The 15,715-nt window shown below is 47.4% G+C and overlaps 6 non-coding genes across 6 annotated transcripts; 4 read left to right on the top strand and 2 right to left on the bottom strand.

Moving 5' to 3' along the window:
- Positions 1-2,938: 2,938 nt before the first annotated feature.
- Positions 2,939-3,010, bottom strand: TRNAQ-CUG (transfer RNA glutamine (anticodon CUG)). The gene has a single exon. It is a non-coding gene; the product is annotated as a tRNA-Gln (tRNA).
- A 10-nt stretch (positions 3,011-3,020) lies between these two features.
- Positions 3,021-3,092, bottom strand: TRNAE-UUC (transfer RNA glutamic acid (anticodon UUC)). Its single transcript has one exon. It is a non-coding gene; the product is annotated as a tRNA-Glu (tRNA).
- Positions 3,093-7,408: 4,316 nt separating this feature from the next.
- On the top strand, positions 7,409-7,480 carry TRNAE-UUC (transfer RNA glutamic acid (anticodon UUC)). The gene has a single exon. It is a non-coding gene; the product is annotated as a tRNA-Glu (tRNA).
- Positions 7,481-7,490: 10 nt separating this feature from the next.
- TRNAQ-CUG (transfer RNA glutamine (anticodon CUG)) lies at positions 7,491-7,562 on the top strand. Its single transcript has one exon. It is a non-coding gene; the product is annotated as a tRNA-Gln (tRNA).
- Positions 7,563-13,859: 6,297 nt separating this feature from the next.
- TRNAE-UUC (transfer RNA glutamic acid (anticodon UUC)) lies at positions 13,860-13,931 on the top strand. The gene has a single exon. It is a non-coding gene; the product is annotated as a tRNA-Glu (tRNA).
- Positions 13,932-13,941: 10 nt separating this feature from the next.
- On the top strand, positions 13,942-14,013 carry TRNAQ-CUG (transfer RNA glutamine (anticodon CUG)). Its single transcript has one exon. It is a non-coding gene; the product is annotated as a tRNA-Gln (tRNA).
- Positions 14,014-15,715: the final 1,702 nt, after the last annotated feature.

The raw sequence follows: 15,715 nt of genomic DNA, 5'->3' as shown, positions 1-15,715 counted from the left end.
AAAGCCAAGCTGAAATGTTCTCGCCGTGCTCCGAACGGGACCACTTCTCTATTTTCCACTGGAAAACGGGGTGTTGGGAGCATCCTTGGACGAACCACTTCTGTCAGTGCAGATGATGTAAGGGCTTGCTGCTACCTGAATGTTTCGCTGACTCTCTGTCCTCATAGTAGCAATAAGGTAACAACAGCCAGGGTGTCTTGCGAAGTAGTGATCTGGTGCTGAAGAGATGAGCAGGATTTTCCTTCATCAGCTGTGCATAGCAACCGTGACGTCACACAGTAGCGGTAGAACGAGCGTGCGCCCGTCGGCGGTGGCAGCTGCACCGCCGCTCCTTCGCCAGACGTCTCGTTGCAGTTATAGTGAGTGAGATGCATGGCTCCGGAGGGGCCCCGCGATTCCACCCAAAGCGGTTCGAGGAAGCGGCAGTGGGTTGACCACAAGGCTTTCGCCAAGCACACTTTAGAATTTCCAATGTGTCTTCGGTATTTTTTTGAGGAAAGGAAATGCGCAGTATCTGTCTCCCACAGCTGCGAAACCAATAGAGCGGGAGCTTGGAAAGCAGATGGTAAAATTTGTAAATTGGTTTTTGAGGAAAGGAGATGCCCAGTAACTGTCTCACACCCCTCGGTGGACACTTGAACCACAGGGAAGGAGCATAACTGCCCTCTTGGAACAGTGGACACCTCAATCGTGTTTTAAGCTACGTGGCGGTAGTGACAGATGTGCGCTGCATGCTTTGGCATTGACAACGTTTTGCCAGAAATGCTGCCACCTGCCAGGGTGGCAGTGTGGGTGGGGACTTTAATGTAGATATAGAGACAAACGGGATTTTCCTACCACTTATGCGGGAGAACATCCCGCTCCTCTCGCTCGTAACGGCTCCCACAGCTGTGACAACCTCGTGAAATACTTTCGCAGACCACGTCTTTGAGAGCCATGCATTGGTGCAGCAAGTCGAGCCTATATCCATCTATTTATCCGTCCACAAAGCTACCTTCATTATAATCAAGAACTGTTAGCGGGGTGTTTCTTGAAGAAGGAGTATGTCTCAAAAATAACAAGTTGTCTATAAATGTGCATACATGTCTTGCTCGAATTCTATACCTCAGACTATCGAAAAGCTTAAACAGCTCATCAGCTGCGCTCAAATCTCGCATTAGGGAATAACATAATCATAGGCAATTTTTTTTTTTTCCAAGAGGCAGATGATTGGGTCCAGTAGGTGCGTCACTCCGCTGTCGGTATATATTTCTTTTTTGTACCTAGAGAAGAACTCGATCAGAGAGCAGAGTGGCAACGAAGCTACACCAGTCGAAATATATACCAGCAGGAGACAGTTTCCGTGCCTTATTTTTTGCCGCTTTTCACAGCACTAAATAAAGAAATAAAAAAGTAATAAGCTGAGCGTATCGAAAGTCTGTAGGGATCACGCTTCATGCTTGCCTACTGTTCAATTCAGATTCCTTTATCCTCACACCGCGTCGGGAAAATAAAATGAATTCATTCAAACGTAGCATGCAAAAATAATGCACACAGTGGAATTTGTTGCTATAATTTTCCGAAGATAATAAACTCGACGCAGACACTGGCGTAAGCCGTAAAGTGTAGCTTTATTCCAGCAAAAAAATCAGCGATGGCATGAAAAGTTCCACATCCGCGCATTGTGTTACTTCTACTCCATGAATCTGTGCGCACCTTCGTTGCAACGCCAAGGAGCTCTCGATGCAACGCTAATAAACTTTCGTTGCAACGCTGATGGTGGCGTTCGATGCGAGACCTTAAAGAGAGCGTGCAGCGTATGTGCTACACTGGCTGACCAAGCATTAACAAAATGTGTGAGCCCTGTTGCCCCGTCTGCTGTGTCCGACGTCCTCAGAACAGAACAGAAAGAAGCAAAATACATACTGTCGCAGCACTCCGGTAAAACACAGCCTTTGTAAGCAAAAAAAAAAACATATTTCTATGTTCCTTTTCTTTCTTAAGTTTTCAAGAAATGCAGACATGTATAATATCTATAACAATTTTGAAACCTGCACTAAATAAGAAAAAAAAGATGCCCAGGCTTAGCTTTGGTTAAGCCAAGAATGCGTTGCATATTGCGCGGTCTTTTTGCGCGATGTATTGCTTGGCGGCACTCGATTTTCTCAGCAGCTTTTCCTCCGTGACGTATGGACGGATGGATGGATGGATAGGAGCGCCCCCTTTGAAACGGGGCGGTGGCAACCGCCACCATGCTCAGCCGTCCTTTTTTTTTGTCTTTTTTTGTTTTCTCTTCCTTTTTCTTCTTTTTTCTTTTTTGTCACATGGTTTGGTGACGTCACGTCACGTGGTTTGGTGGCTGCCCGGCCGCGCCCAAGGGTTGAACTGAGTGATTGCAATATGCTACGCATAAAAACAGCGCGTTTCAAGCACACGTTTTGGGGCATGATAAGCTTGGCTTCTTATTCACCAATGAGCGTGATATAAGTAACTTGTAAGGCTCTATATTTTATATGTTCACGCACTTCAACGCTGCACGTTTGACAATCCCTAGCGAGTACGGCCGGGCACGCATTGTGGTCTAGTAGTGCCTTTTAAGTTTTTGGAATTCATAATAGCAAATTGCGCAAACAGAACATTCTTCTGTGCAGTGAGTAACCGCATGTGGTGACTGGGGCTGTGTACCTGGTCAGAAGGCAAAAAAAAAAAACAAAACAAGGTAGTATGAATCATGAGAACCGCTTGTGTTCCCCGCTACTTCTAAGAATATATGCTCGGTGAACAGCAGTAAAAAACAAAAAAAAAGAAAAACAGCTCTCATTAACATCTGACTACGGAAATCTACATTCTGTGTTCACGGGGCTACTCGCTACACAGCAAATAAAGCCCCGCAATGATTTCAACACCTCGCTCTTCAAAGCTGTGCTTCCAAGTGAAATTAAAAAAAAAAAAAAAAGACAGGTCTCACCGAGATTTGAACTCGGATCGCTGGATTCAGAGTCCAGAGTGCTAACCATTACACCATGAGACCTGATTTACTGTTCCGACGCCGGGACTCGAACCCGGGCCTTCTGGGTGAAAGCCAGATATCCTAGCCACTAGACCACGCCGGAGACGGTCGTCGGGCGGGGAGCGGCGGAAGCGGTTGCTATCGCCGGCAGGCTCCGCGACGTGTCGCTGTAGTCGTTCGTGTGGCGCGTGCATTTGACAGTCGTATCTGCCGTGCGGGTACGATTGTTCTATCCTCCTTTCACTTCGCTGATCAATGGGCAACTTCTTTCTTATCAGACTGCTCAGCCTGAGTGGAAAGATTAAATCACCTCCCTCCTGCTGTGTTCTATCGTGCAGTAAAGGCCGTCCCCTGCTGAACTTCCCTTCTCTTGGAATCCAGCTGTTACCGATAGTCGTTAAGGACAACGGACTGGCTTCTAACAGAAGGCAAGAGTAACAGGGGACGTAGGGCAGAGCTGGCAAAGGACAGGGTTAATTCGAGAGACATGGGAAAGGCCTTTGCCTTGCAGTGAGCGTAGACAGGCGGGTGATGATGATTATGAAAGGCTGTTTCACATGTTGCGATTGCTGCTGCACAGCAGCGCGATTTCAAACGGCCTGCTGCAGAAATGTGCGTCGGTGCGATCGCTGCGAAGAGTAATTAACCAATATGAGTTAACGAGCGTAAAATAAAAAAAAAACGTTTTATCGAACAAAAAATGCACAAAAGCTCAAGATAATTACTCATAGCTATCAAATCAACGCATGATAAGAAGTTTGACGTTTATATTCGCCAAAGCATTTCTTGCTAGTGAAAGGCTGCTCGCGCCTCACCGACTGAAATCGTCCGCTTGTGAAATAGTTGCTGCGATTGGCGTCGCAACGACAATGCGACTGGGCCGTATTTTTCTATGCGCGTCGCATCATGTCAAACAGCCTTAGGGACAACTTCGGTTGCGCGATAATCGCGTCAACAGCATGCGACATTTCTACGCTTAGGAAGCTCTCGGGTACCGATAACTCTGAATCTGCTGTACTATCTCCGTGTCCCCTCGGAACACATAGCTCATTGAGAAGTGTTGGTTCGAGGGGGTGAAAGTAGGACGTTTTGCTTTCCCCTTGCTGTAGGGCAAATAGTTTAGGGCAAGGGTTGTTTCCTTAGCTGACCGGACGTCGACGATTCCCTGTTCCTCCAGGCACTGACGAGCGTGAAGTTCGAGCCGTTTGATCCCCTTCCACTAGCCGCCGCTGGTGCCTGAACAACTTTCAGGGGTTTACCTTGTGACTTGCTTGACACCGAAGAGACGTCTTAATATGAATCATGTTTCACCTTCTCTCCGTTGACACGGGCCGGTGCTGGCGCTTCAGCGAGACTCTGGCACTGTTGATGTCTTCCATCTCATGCGGTTAACTCTATGATCACTTGTATGATATACCGTCAGGAACATCGCTTGATACCTTCTAAACGGTGGAGCGATATCTGCATGGAATGGAGGTGACAGCTGTATTGAATTTGGAGGTCGCAGGAGCCGACAAGGAACGTGCTTTTATTTGTCTTCCTTGTCGATTGCGAGCACCGTGGTCCCGACCGATGAGTCATGGAGGTACTAAAATGTCTGCTGTGACCATGCCATGCCTGGGCAGCTCGGTCTTCCGTCGCCAACAGATGCTTGACCACAAGGCTAGTTGCACTTGTGACAGATGAACGGCGACTGACACCATGCCTATCTCAACTAATTGCTGGGTGCGCAAGAAGTGAAAGGTATACCTTTCACTTCTTCCGCACCCGCGGCTTCTGCTTGATCGAAGATAAAAATGGCGCCGCCTTGCAGTGCCTACTGCGGCACAGGAGAAGAACATATATGATTACTGCGTTTACAATCATGCATTCATGGTGGTACTGTCCAGGTGCTATTCATTCCATGGCTCTTATCATTAGAGCTTTGAGATGTCTGCCGCAACAGAAAAGCGTCGGAACACTTTTTTATTTTATGCTGGCACTCTGCCTAGATCACCCTCTTCTCGCGATTGCTCCTGTCTTTTTTTTACTTTAATAACTTGATTAGAAAAAAGTAGCCTGCGTCATTATGTGGCGAGTAGGTATGTACTTACGAGGTATGTAAGTATGTATGTATGTATGTATGTATGTATGTATGTATGTATGTATGTATGTATGTATGTATGTATGTATGTATGTATGCATGCATGCATGCATGCATGCATGTATGTATGTATGTATGTATGTATGTATGTATGTATGTATGTATGTATGTTTGGTTTGGTTTGTTGGGGTTTAACGTCCCAAAGCGACTGAGGCTACGATAGACGCCGTAGTGAAGGGCTCCGGAAATTTCGACCACCTGGGGTTCTTTAACGTGCACTGACATCGCACAGTACACGGGCCTCTATAATTTCCCTCTATCGAAATTCAGCCGCCGCAGCCGGGATCGAACCCGCGTCTTTCGGGTCAGCAGCCGAGCGCCGTAACCACTGAGCCACCGCGGCGGGGGTATGTATGTATGTATGTATGTATGTATGTATGTATGTATGTATGTATGTATGTATGTATGTATGTATGTATGTATGTATGTATGTATGTATGTATGTATGTATGTATGTATGTATGTATGTATCTATGTATGTTGGCTGGTTGGTTGGTTTATGGGGTTTAACGTCCCAAAGCGACTAAGGCTATGAGAGACGCCGTAGTGGAGGGCTCCGGAAATTTCGACCACCTGGGGTTCTTCAACGTGCACTGACATCGCACAGTACACGGGCCTCGAATTTCTCCCCCAAAGAAATTCAGCCGCCGCGGCCGGGATCGAACCCGCGTCTTTCGGGTCAGCAGTCGAGCACCATAACCACTGAGCCACCGTGGCGGCGGCGGCGTATGTATGTATGTATGTATGTATGTATGTATGTATGTATGTATGTATGTATGTATGTATGTATGTATGTATGTATGTATGTATGTACGTATGTACGTATGTACGTATGTACGTATGTACGTACGTACGTACGTATGTATGTATGTATGTATGTATGTATGTATGTATGTATGTATGTATGTATGTACTTACGACATGCATATTGAGTTTTCTTGACGTATAGCCGAGTCTTTTACCCTTGCATCTGCGTTCACGGTCCCGCATCTTGAATAACATCTTTTTTTCAGCCCTGTCGCACTGTCGGTGCGACACCGATCGCAGCTGCTATTTCACAAGCTGACGATTTCAGTCGGTGCGGCGCGAGAAGCCTTTCACTTGCAAGAAATGCTTAGGCGAGTATAAACATCAAACATCTTATTATGCGTTGATTTTATAGCTATGAGTAATTACATTGCGCTTCTGTGCATTTTTTGTTCGATAAAATCTTTTAGGGCCGTTTCACATGCTGCGGCTAGAACGATAATAGTCGGCCTAGTCGGTGACGCCGCAGTGCGACTTTCGCTCAGTGCTTTCACACGCAACGCGTACCTAGCGAATTCGGACGGAGGGACACGTAGGGTTGCTCGATGTTGGCATAGGCAACCCACGATTAAACGCGACAGCAATGCTGCACGGAATGTGTTGATGATGTTATGACGAGCGTGTTTTTAGATCCAAGACAATATTTCATATGTTTTGATTAGAATAAACAGTTTTTCGTATGCCTCGGCAAAAGCTCCCAAGTGACCACACGTCTCGGCGCTGCCCATTGGTCAGTCGCAGAGCGAACAGGCCGACGCTGCGACTGAATTCCAACCGGACGGAACTTAGTCGTAGGTCGTCTGCGGCTACACCGACGGCCCTCCCCATTCGGAGACCGACAGAATTCGCAGCGTCGCAGGCGGGAATCGCATGCATGTGAAACGGCCCTTAGAGTTTTTTTTTTTTACGTTCGTTAACTCCTATTGGTTAATTACTCTTCGCAGCGATCGCACCGACGCGCATTTCTGCAGCAGAACGTTTGAAATCGCGCTGCTCTGCAGCAGCAATCGCAACATGTGAAACAGCCTTTCATAATCATCATCATCAGCCTGACTACGCTCACTGCAGAACAAAGGCCTCTCCCATGCCTCTCGAATTAACCCTGTCCTTTGCCAGCTCTGCCCTACGTACCCTGTTACTCTTGCCTTCTATTAGAAGCCAGTCCGTTGCCCTTAACGACTATCGGTAACAGCTGGATTCCAAGAGAAGGCAAGTTCAGCAGGGGGCGGCCTTACTGCACGATAGAAAACAGCAGGAGGGAGGTGATTTAATCTTTCCACTCAGACTGAGCGGTCTCATAAGAAAGAAGTTGCCCATTGATCAGCGAAGTGAAAGGAAGAGAGAACAATCGTACCCGCACGGCAGATACCACTGTCAAATGCACGCGCCACACGAACGACTACAGCGACACATCGCGGAGCCTGCCGGAGGTAGCAACCGCTTCCGCCGCTCCCCGTCCGACGACCGTCTCCGGCGTGGTCTAGTGGCTAGGATATCTGGCTTTCACCCAGAAGGCCCGGGTTCGATTCCCGGCGTCGGAACAGTAAATAAGGTCTCATGGTGTAATGGTTAGCACTCTGGACTCTGAATCCAGCGATCCGAGTTCAAATCTCGGTGAGACCTGTCTTTTTTTTCTGTTTATTTCACTTGGAAGCATAGCTTTGAAGAGCGAGGTGTTGAAATCATTGCGGGGCTTTATTTGCGGTGTAGCGAGTAGCCCCGTGAACACAGAATGTAGATTTCCGTGTTCAGATGTTAATGAGAGCTGTTTTTCCTTTACTGATGCTCTTCACCAAGCATATCATCTTTTAGAAGTAGCGGGGAACACAAGCGGTTCTCATAATTCATACTAACTTTTTTTTTTTTGCCTTCTGACCAGGTATACGGCCCCCAGTCATCACATGCGGTTACTTACTGCACAGAAGAATGTTCTGTTTGCGAAGTTTGCTATTATGAATTCCAAAAACTTAAAATGCACTAGACCACAATGCGTGCCTGGCCGTGCCCAGAATTCACAATACTTCTGCACTACTCGCTAGGGATTGTCAAACGTGCAGTGTTGAAGTGCATGAACATTTAAAATACAGAGCCTTAGAAGTTATTTATACCACGCTTGTCGGTGAATAAGAAGCTAAGCTTACCATGCCCTAAACGTGTGCTTGAAACGTGCTGTTTTTTTCTTATTTAGTGCAGGTTTCAAAATTGTTATAGATATTATACATGTCTGCATTTCTTGAAAACTTATGAAACAAAAGGAACATAAAAAATATGCTTTTTTTTTTTAAACGCTCTGTTTTACCAGAGTGCTGCGACTGTATGCATTTTGCTTCTTTCTGTTGTGTTCTGAGGACGTCGGACACAGCGGACGGGGCAACTGGGCTCGCACAGTTTGTTAATGCTTGGTCAGCCAGTACAGCACATACGCTGCCCGCTCTCTTTAAGGTCTCGCATCGAACGCCACCATCAGCGTTGCCCCGAAAGTTTACCAGCGCTGCATCGAAAGCTCCTTGGCGTTGCAACGAAGGTGCGCACAGATTCATGCAGTAGAAGTAACACAAAGCGCAGATGCCGAACTTTTCATGCCATCGCTGCTTTTATTCGCTGATATAAAGCTACACTTTACGGCTTACGCCGATGTCTGCGTCGAGTTTATTATCTTCGGAACATTAGGGCAACAAATTCCACTGTGTGCATTATTTGTGCATGCTACGTTTGAGTGCATTCATTTTATTTTTCCTGCGTGGCGTGAGGAGAAAGCAAGCATGAAGCGTGATCACTACAGACTTTCGATACGCTCAGCTTATTACTTTTTTATTTCTTTACTTAGTGCAGTGAAAAGCGGCAAAAAATAAGGCACGCAAACTGAGTCTCCTGCTGGTATATATTTCGACTGGTGTAGCTTCGTTGCCACTCTGCTCCCTGATCGAGTTCTTCTCTTGGTACAAAAAAAAAAAAAATAAATGTGTCGACAGCCGGGGGTCGCACCTACTGGACCCATTCATCTGCCTCTTGGAAAAAAAATTGCCGTCGATTACGTTATTTCCTAATGCGAAATTTGAGCGCAACTCATCAGCTCAAAAGAAAACATTCGACAGAAGTCTGTCTGGTTGGGAAATTTAATGTTAGGAGAAGGTAAGTGACGCCAACCAAGTAAAATACAGAAAAAATACGACGTTTCGGGACCGGCTCGGCCCCTTCTTCACGGTGTGACTACGGAAGACGAAAGCCTAGTCTCTTTTGACGTGGTGTCGTTATTTACCTGCGTACCGGTTCCCCTTGCTGTGTCCGTTGCTCGCCGCGCACTCGAAAACGACCAAACGCTGCACGAGAGAACTCCACTCAACGTCGATGAGGTATGTCGCATTCTCGACCTCTGTCTGCGCAGTACCTTTTTCACCTACAACGGAGAATTTTTCAAGCAAACAACCGGAACTGCTATGGGGGCATCGATTTCAGTCACAGTGGCTAACCTAACCATGGAAGACGTCGAAAGCCGGGCCCTCTCCTCCTTTAATCCCAGGCCAAAGTTATTCCTCCGTTATGTAGACGACTGCTTTTGTGTGGTGAAAACCTCAGAGATAGAAAACCTCCAGAGTCATCTAAATTCAGTTGAACCGGCCATACAATTTACTGTTGAACATGAACAGCAGGGCAGCCTGCCTTTTCTGGATGTCCTACTTACAAGGCACGACAAAGGCCTGCAGTCCTCGGTGCACAGGAAGCCAACCCACACAGGACGGTACCTACATTTCGATTCGAACCATCCCATCCCGCACAAAGCATCTGTCGTGACGTCATTACTGAAGAGAGTCGACTCCATATGTTCCTCACGTGAAGAAAAAAGGAAGGAGAAGAACCGAGTCATTTCTGACCTCCAAAAGAACGGCTACCCAAGCTCATTCATCCGACGCATTATCAGGAAACAAGAAAGGCAAAACAAAATCCGGTCTATTATTTCCTCAGACGCATGCCAGAAGCGGAAACGTGTTTGCATCCCCTACTTGAGAGGCGTGAGCGAGACGCTCGGTCGCATTCTCGGAAAAGAAGGGGTGCTGACAACGCACAAACCGACCAGCACTATCGGTCGCCTTCTCCTCCGCCCAAAAAACCGGCAGCCCAGAGAAAAGGCCCAGGGCGTCGTGTACAAAATTCTGTGTTCCGTCTGCCCGGCGTCGTACATAGGGGAAACGAAGAACTTCGCGGAAAGGATGAACCAACACAAAGCGGACGTCCGTCACATGAATCGTCAACGCAGCGCCGTGGCCGAACACTGTGAAGGGTGTGACCACCCAATTGACTTCGACAGCACCATTGTATTGGAAACGGAAGCTAACCCACGCAGGAGGCTTCTACTCAAGTCGTGGCACATACAGCAAACACGAGAGAATGTTAATCGTTCCCTGGCGACTCTCCCCTCATCCTACGTCCATGGGCTGCGGCCATTGACCCGCAGGTCCTCCACACAGGGGCTTAAAAAGCCAAGCTGCGCTCGCCCGTAGTCACACCGTGAAGAAGGGGCCGAGCCGGTCCCGAAACGTCGTGTTTTTCCTGTATTTTACTTGGTCGGCGTCACTTACCTTCTCCTAGCTCATCAGCTGTTTCAGCTTCTTTCCCCCTCTGGCCGATTACTACCGTGTCCGTCGGAAATATGAAGGGGTCGAGAATGGTGACAGCGGGTCGGCGCCTCGGACCAACACCCTCTCAATCGGACGCTGTCCAAGGCCGCGGGAAACAGGGAGCAGGGGTCGGCGACCGTCTCCCATTGAAGAGAGATGAGCTGTCAAGGGGCGGTGGGGGACAGTGAGGTCGGCGACTGAAATCGTCCGCTTGTGAAATAGTTGCTGCGATTGGCGTCGCAACGACAATGCGACTGGGCCATACTTTTCCATGCGCGTCGCATCATGTCAAACGATAATCGTGTCAACAGCATGCGACATTTCTACGCTTAGGAAGCTCTCGTGTACCGATAACTCAGAATCTGCTGTACTATCTCCGTGTCCCCTCGGAACGCATAGCTCATCGAGAAGTGTTGTTTCGAGGGGGTGGAAGTAGGACGTTCTGCTTTCCCCTTGCTGCAGGGCAAATAGTTTAGGGCGAGGGTAGTTTCCTTAGCTGACCGGACGTCGACGATTCCCTGTTCCTCCAGGCACTGACGAGCGTGAAGTTCGAGCCGTTTGATCCCCTTCCACTAGCCGCCGCTGGTGCCTGAACAACTTTCAGGGGTTTACCTTGCGACTTGCTTGACACCGAAGAGACGTCTTAAAGTGAAGCATGTTTCACCTTCCCTCCGTTGACGCGGGCCGGTGCTCGCGCTTCAGCGAGACTGGCACCGTTGATGTCTTCCATCTCATGCGGGTAACTCTATGATCACTTGTATGATCAGGAACATCGCTTGATACCTTCTAAACGGTGGTGCGATATCTTTGCATGGAATGGAGGTGACAGCTGTATTGAATTTGGAGGTCGCAGGAGCAGACAAGGAACGTGCTTTTATTTGTTTTCCTTGTCGATTGCGAGCTCCGTGGTCCCGACCGATGAGTCATGGAGGTACTAACATGTCTGCTGCGACCATGCCATGCCTGGGCAGCTCGGTCTTGCGTCGCCAACAGATGCTTGACCACAAGGCTAGTTGCACTTGTGACAGATGACCGGTAATTCACACCTGCCTGTCTCAACTGCTGGGTGCGCAAGAAGTTAAAGGTATGCCTTTAACTTCCGCACTCGCGGCTACTGCTTGATCGAAGATAAAAATGGCGTCGCCCAGCAGTGCCTGATGCAGCACACACAACGCGTGAGAACAGAGTAAGTAAGGAGAAGAACATATATGATTACTGCGTTTACAATCATGCATTCATGGTGGTACTGTCCAGCTGCTATTCATTCCATGGCTCTTATCATTAGAGCTTTGAGATGTCTGCCCCAATAGAAAAGCGTTGGAACACTTATTTTATGCTGGCACTCTGCCAAGAGCATCCTATTCTCGCGATTGCTCCTGTCTTTTTTTTCCTTTAATGGCTTGATTAGAAAAAAGTAGCCTGCGTCATTACGTGGCGAGTATGTATGTATGTATGTATGTATGTGTGTGTGTGTGTGTGTGTGTGTGTGTGTGTGTGTGTGTGTGTGTGTGTGTGTGTGTGTGTGTGTGTGTGTGTGTGTGTGTGTATGGTTTATGGGGTTTAGCGTCCCAAAGCGACTAAGGCTATGAGAGACGCCTTAGTGGAGGGCTCCGGAAATTTCGACCACCTGGGGTTCTTTAACGTGCACTGACATCGCACAGTACACGGGCCTCTAGAATTTCTCCTCCAAAGAAATTCAACCGCCGCGGCCGGGATCGAACCCGCGTCTTTCGGGTCAACAGCCGAGCACCATAACCACTGAGCCACCGCGGCGGCGTATGTATGTATGTATGTATGTATGTATGTATGTATGTATGTATGTATGTATGTATGTATGTATGTATGTATGTATGCATGCATGCATGTATGTATGTATGTATGTATGTATGTATGTATGTATGTATGTATGTATGTATGCACGTATGTATGTACTTACGACATGCATATTGAGTTTTCTTGACGTATAGCCGAGTCTTTTACCCTTGCATCTGCGTTCACGGTCCCGCTTCTTGAATAACATCTTTTTTTCAGCCCTGTATACGGCCCTGTCGCACTGTCATTGCGACACCAATCGCAGCTGCTATATTTCAGTCGGTGAGGCGCGAGCAGCCTTTCACTTGCAAGAAATGCTTTGGCGAGTATAAACGTCAAACATCGTATTATGCGTTGATTTTATAGCTATGAGTAATTATATTGCGCTTTTGTGTATTTTTTGTTCGATAAAACGTTTTAAGGCCGTTTCACATGCTGCGACTAGAACGATAATAGTCGGCCTAGTCGGTGACGCCGCAGTGCGATTTTCGCTCAGTGCTTTCACGTGCAGTGCGTACCCAGCGAATTCGGTCGGAGAGACACGCAAGGTTGCTCGATGTTCGAATAGGCAACCCACGATTAAACACGACAACAATGCTGCACGGAATGTGTTGAGGATGTTATGACGAGCGTGTTAAATTTAGATGCAAGACAATATTTCATATGTTTTGATTAGAATAAACAGTTTTGCGTACGCCTCGGCAACAGCTCCCATGTGACGTCACGTCACGCGCCGTCTCAGTGCTGCCCATTGGTCAGACGCAGAGCGAACAGACCGACGCTGCGACTGAATTCCAACCGGACGGAACTCGGTCGCAGGCCGTCTGCGGCTAGACCAACGTCGCTCCCAGTCGCAGACCGACAGAATTCGCAGCGTCGCAGGCGAGAATCGCATGCATCTGAAACGGCCCTTAGAGTTTTTTTTTTTTCACGTTCGTAACTATTATAGGTTAATTGCTCTTCGCAGCGATCGCACCGACGCGCATTTCTGCAGCAGAACGTTTGAAATCGCGCTGCTCTGCAGCAGCAATCGCAACATGTGAAACAGCCTTTCATAATCATCATCATCAGCCTGACTACGCTCACTGCAGAACAAAGGCCTCTCCCATGTCTCTCGAATTAACCCTGTCCTTTGCCAGCTCTGCCCTACGTACCCTGTTACTCTTGCCTTCTATTAGAAGCCAGTCCGTTGTCCTTAACGACTATCGGTAACAGCTGGATTCCAAGAGAAGGCAAGTTCAGCAGGGGGCGGCCTTACTGCACGATAGAAAACAGCAGGGGGGAGGTGATTTAATCTTTCCACTCAGACTGAGCGGTCTAATAAGAAAGAAGTTGCCCATTGATCAGCGAAGTGAAAGGAAGAGAGAACAATCGTACCCGCACGGCAGATACGACTGTCAAATGCACGCGCCACACGAACGACTACAGCGACACATCGCGGAGCCTGCCGGAGGTAGCAACCGCTACCGCCGCTCCCCGTCCGACGACCGTCTCCGGCGTGGTCTAGTGGCTAGGATATCTGGCTTTCACCCAGAAGGCCCGGGTTCGATTCCCGGCGTCGGAACAGTAAATCAGGTCTCATGGTGTAATGGTTAGCACTCTGGACTCTGAATCCAGCGATCCGAGTTCAAATCTCGGTGAGACCTGTCTTTTTATTTATTTATTTATTTTACTTGGAAGCATAGTTTTGAAGTGCGAGGTGTTGAAATCATTGCGGGGCTTTATTTGCTGTGTAGCGAGTAGCCCCGTGAACACAGAATATTGATTTCCGTTTTCGGATGTTAATGAGAGCTGTTTTTCCTTTTTTTTGTTTTTTACTGCTCTTCACCGAGCATATCTCCTTCTAGAAGTAGCGGGGAACACAAGCGGTTTTCATAATTCATACTAACTTGTTTCTTTTTTTTTTTTTTGCCTTCTGACCAGGTATACGGCCCCCAGTCACCACGTGCGGTACGTTACTCACTGCACAGAAGAATGTTCTGTTTGCGCAATTTGTTGTTATGAATTCCAAAAACTTAAAATGGACTACTCGACCACAATCCGTGCCTGGCCGTGCCCAGAATTCACAATACTTCTGCATTAATCGCTAGGGATTGTCAAACATGCGGTGGTGAAGTGCATGCAAAATACAGAGCCTTACAAGTTATTTATATCACGCTTATCGGTGAATAAGAAGCTAAGCTTATCATGCCCCAGACGTGTGCTTGAAACGTGCTGTTTTTTTTTAATTTAGTGCAGGTTTTAAAATTGTTATAGATATTATACATGTCTGCATTTCTTGAAAACTTTCTTGAAAAGAAATTTCTTGAAAAGAAAAGGAACATAAAATGTTTGTTTTTTTTTGTTGTTGTTTACAAAGGCTCTGTTTTACCAGAGTGCTGCGACAGTATGCATTTTGCTTCTTTCTGTTGTGTTCTGAGGGTGTCGGACACAGCGGACGGGGCAACAGGGCTCACACAGTTTGTTAATGCTTGGTCAGCCAGTATAGGGGATATTCAAAATTCCGCAAGTGCGCTTTCCCACATAACTATGTTGCCCCAAACAAGATGGCCGACTTCGCTATAGAGGAACTACGTGGGCTACACGACAGGCGCTAAAGGGGTGGACAGAAGGTATGAAACGTATTTTGGAAGGATCAAACAAAAAACCAGTCTTTCTTGCTTTGTTTCAGCTGGAAACGCATGGTCAGCCATCTTGTTTCGGACAACATTGTTATGCGGGAAAGCGCACTTGCGGAATTTTGAATATCCCCTATTGCACGTACGTACGCTGCACGCTCTCTTTAAAGGGGCCCAGAAACACAATCTTAGTTAACTGTTTTGCCTGTTGATTGCATACAGTGAGTTATAATGGTGCTATTAGCGTCGGTAATACCGCGTACATTCCGTTTTTTAATATTTTAATGTCCTCCCAAAAACAACTTCATGGCTCTGATGGTGTCGCCACACAGTGGCGGGTTTTTAGCAGCGGATATGACATCACCTGGCGCGAGCTTGATGACCGGACAAACAGTAAATATACTGCAAATTATGTGAATAAATAGAGACACATTTGTCACCTGTCTGCGTTTTATATTAGATCAACAAAAACAACTTGCTTGTCTTAGATAAAAGCCCTGCAAAGCAAGTAAAATAAAAATACACCACCAGGGGCGCTCTGGCATGGAAACAACGTTGCCAGTCTCAGCAAGAACTAGTTACAGAGAGCAGGCAACCATGGAGTACAAACTTCCGGGACATGCTTTGGCTGGCTGTTTTGATTGGTTGCGCCAGGTGCCGTCATTGGGAGAGCGAAATAGGAGTGGGAAGCCCCGCCAAAATCGAGTTGAGGGCTGCGTTTTGTTTGCTT

The sequence above is a fragment of the Amblyomma mixtum genome, chromosome 6, assembly GCF_055824585.1.
Source record: "Amblyomma mixtum isolate Tamu chromosome 6, ASM5582458v1, whole genome shotgun sequence".
Taxonomy (NCBI): domain Eukaryota; kingdom Metazoa; phylum Arthropoda; class Arachnida; order Ixodida; family Ixodidae; genus Amblyomma; species Amblyomma mixtum.
Note: the sequence above shows the minus strand (reverse complement) of the source record. Positions and strands in the feature narration are given on the sequence as shown.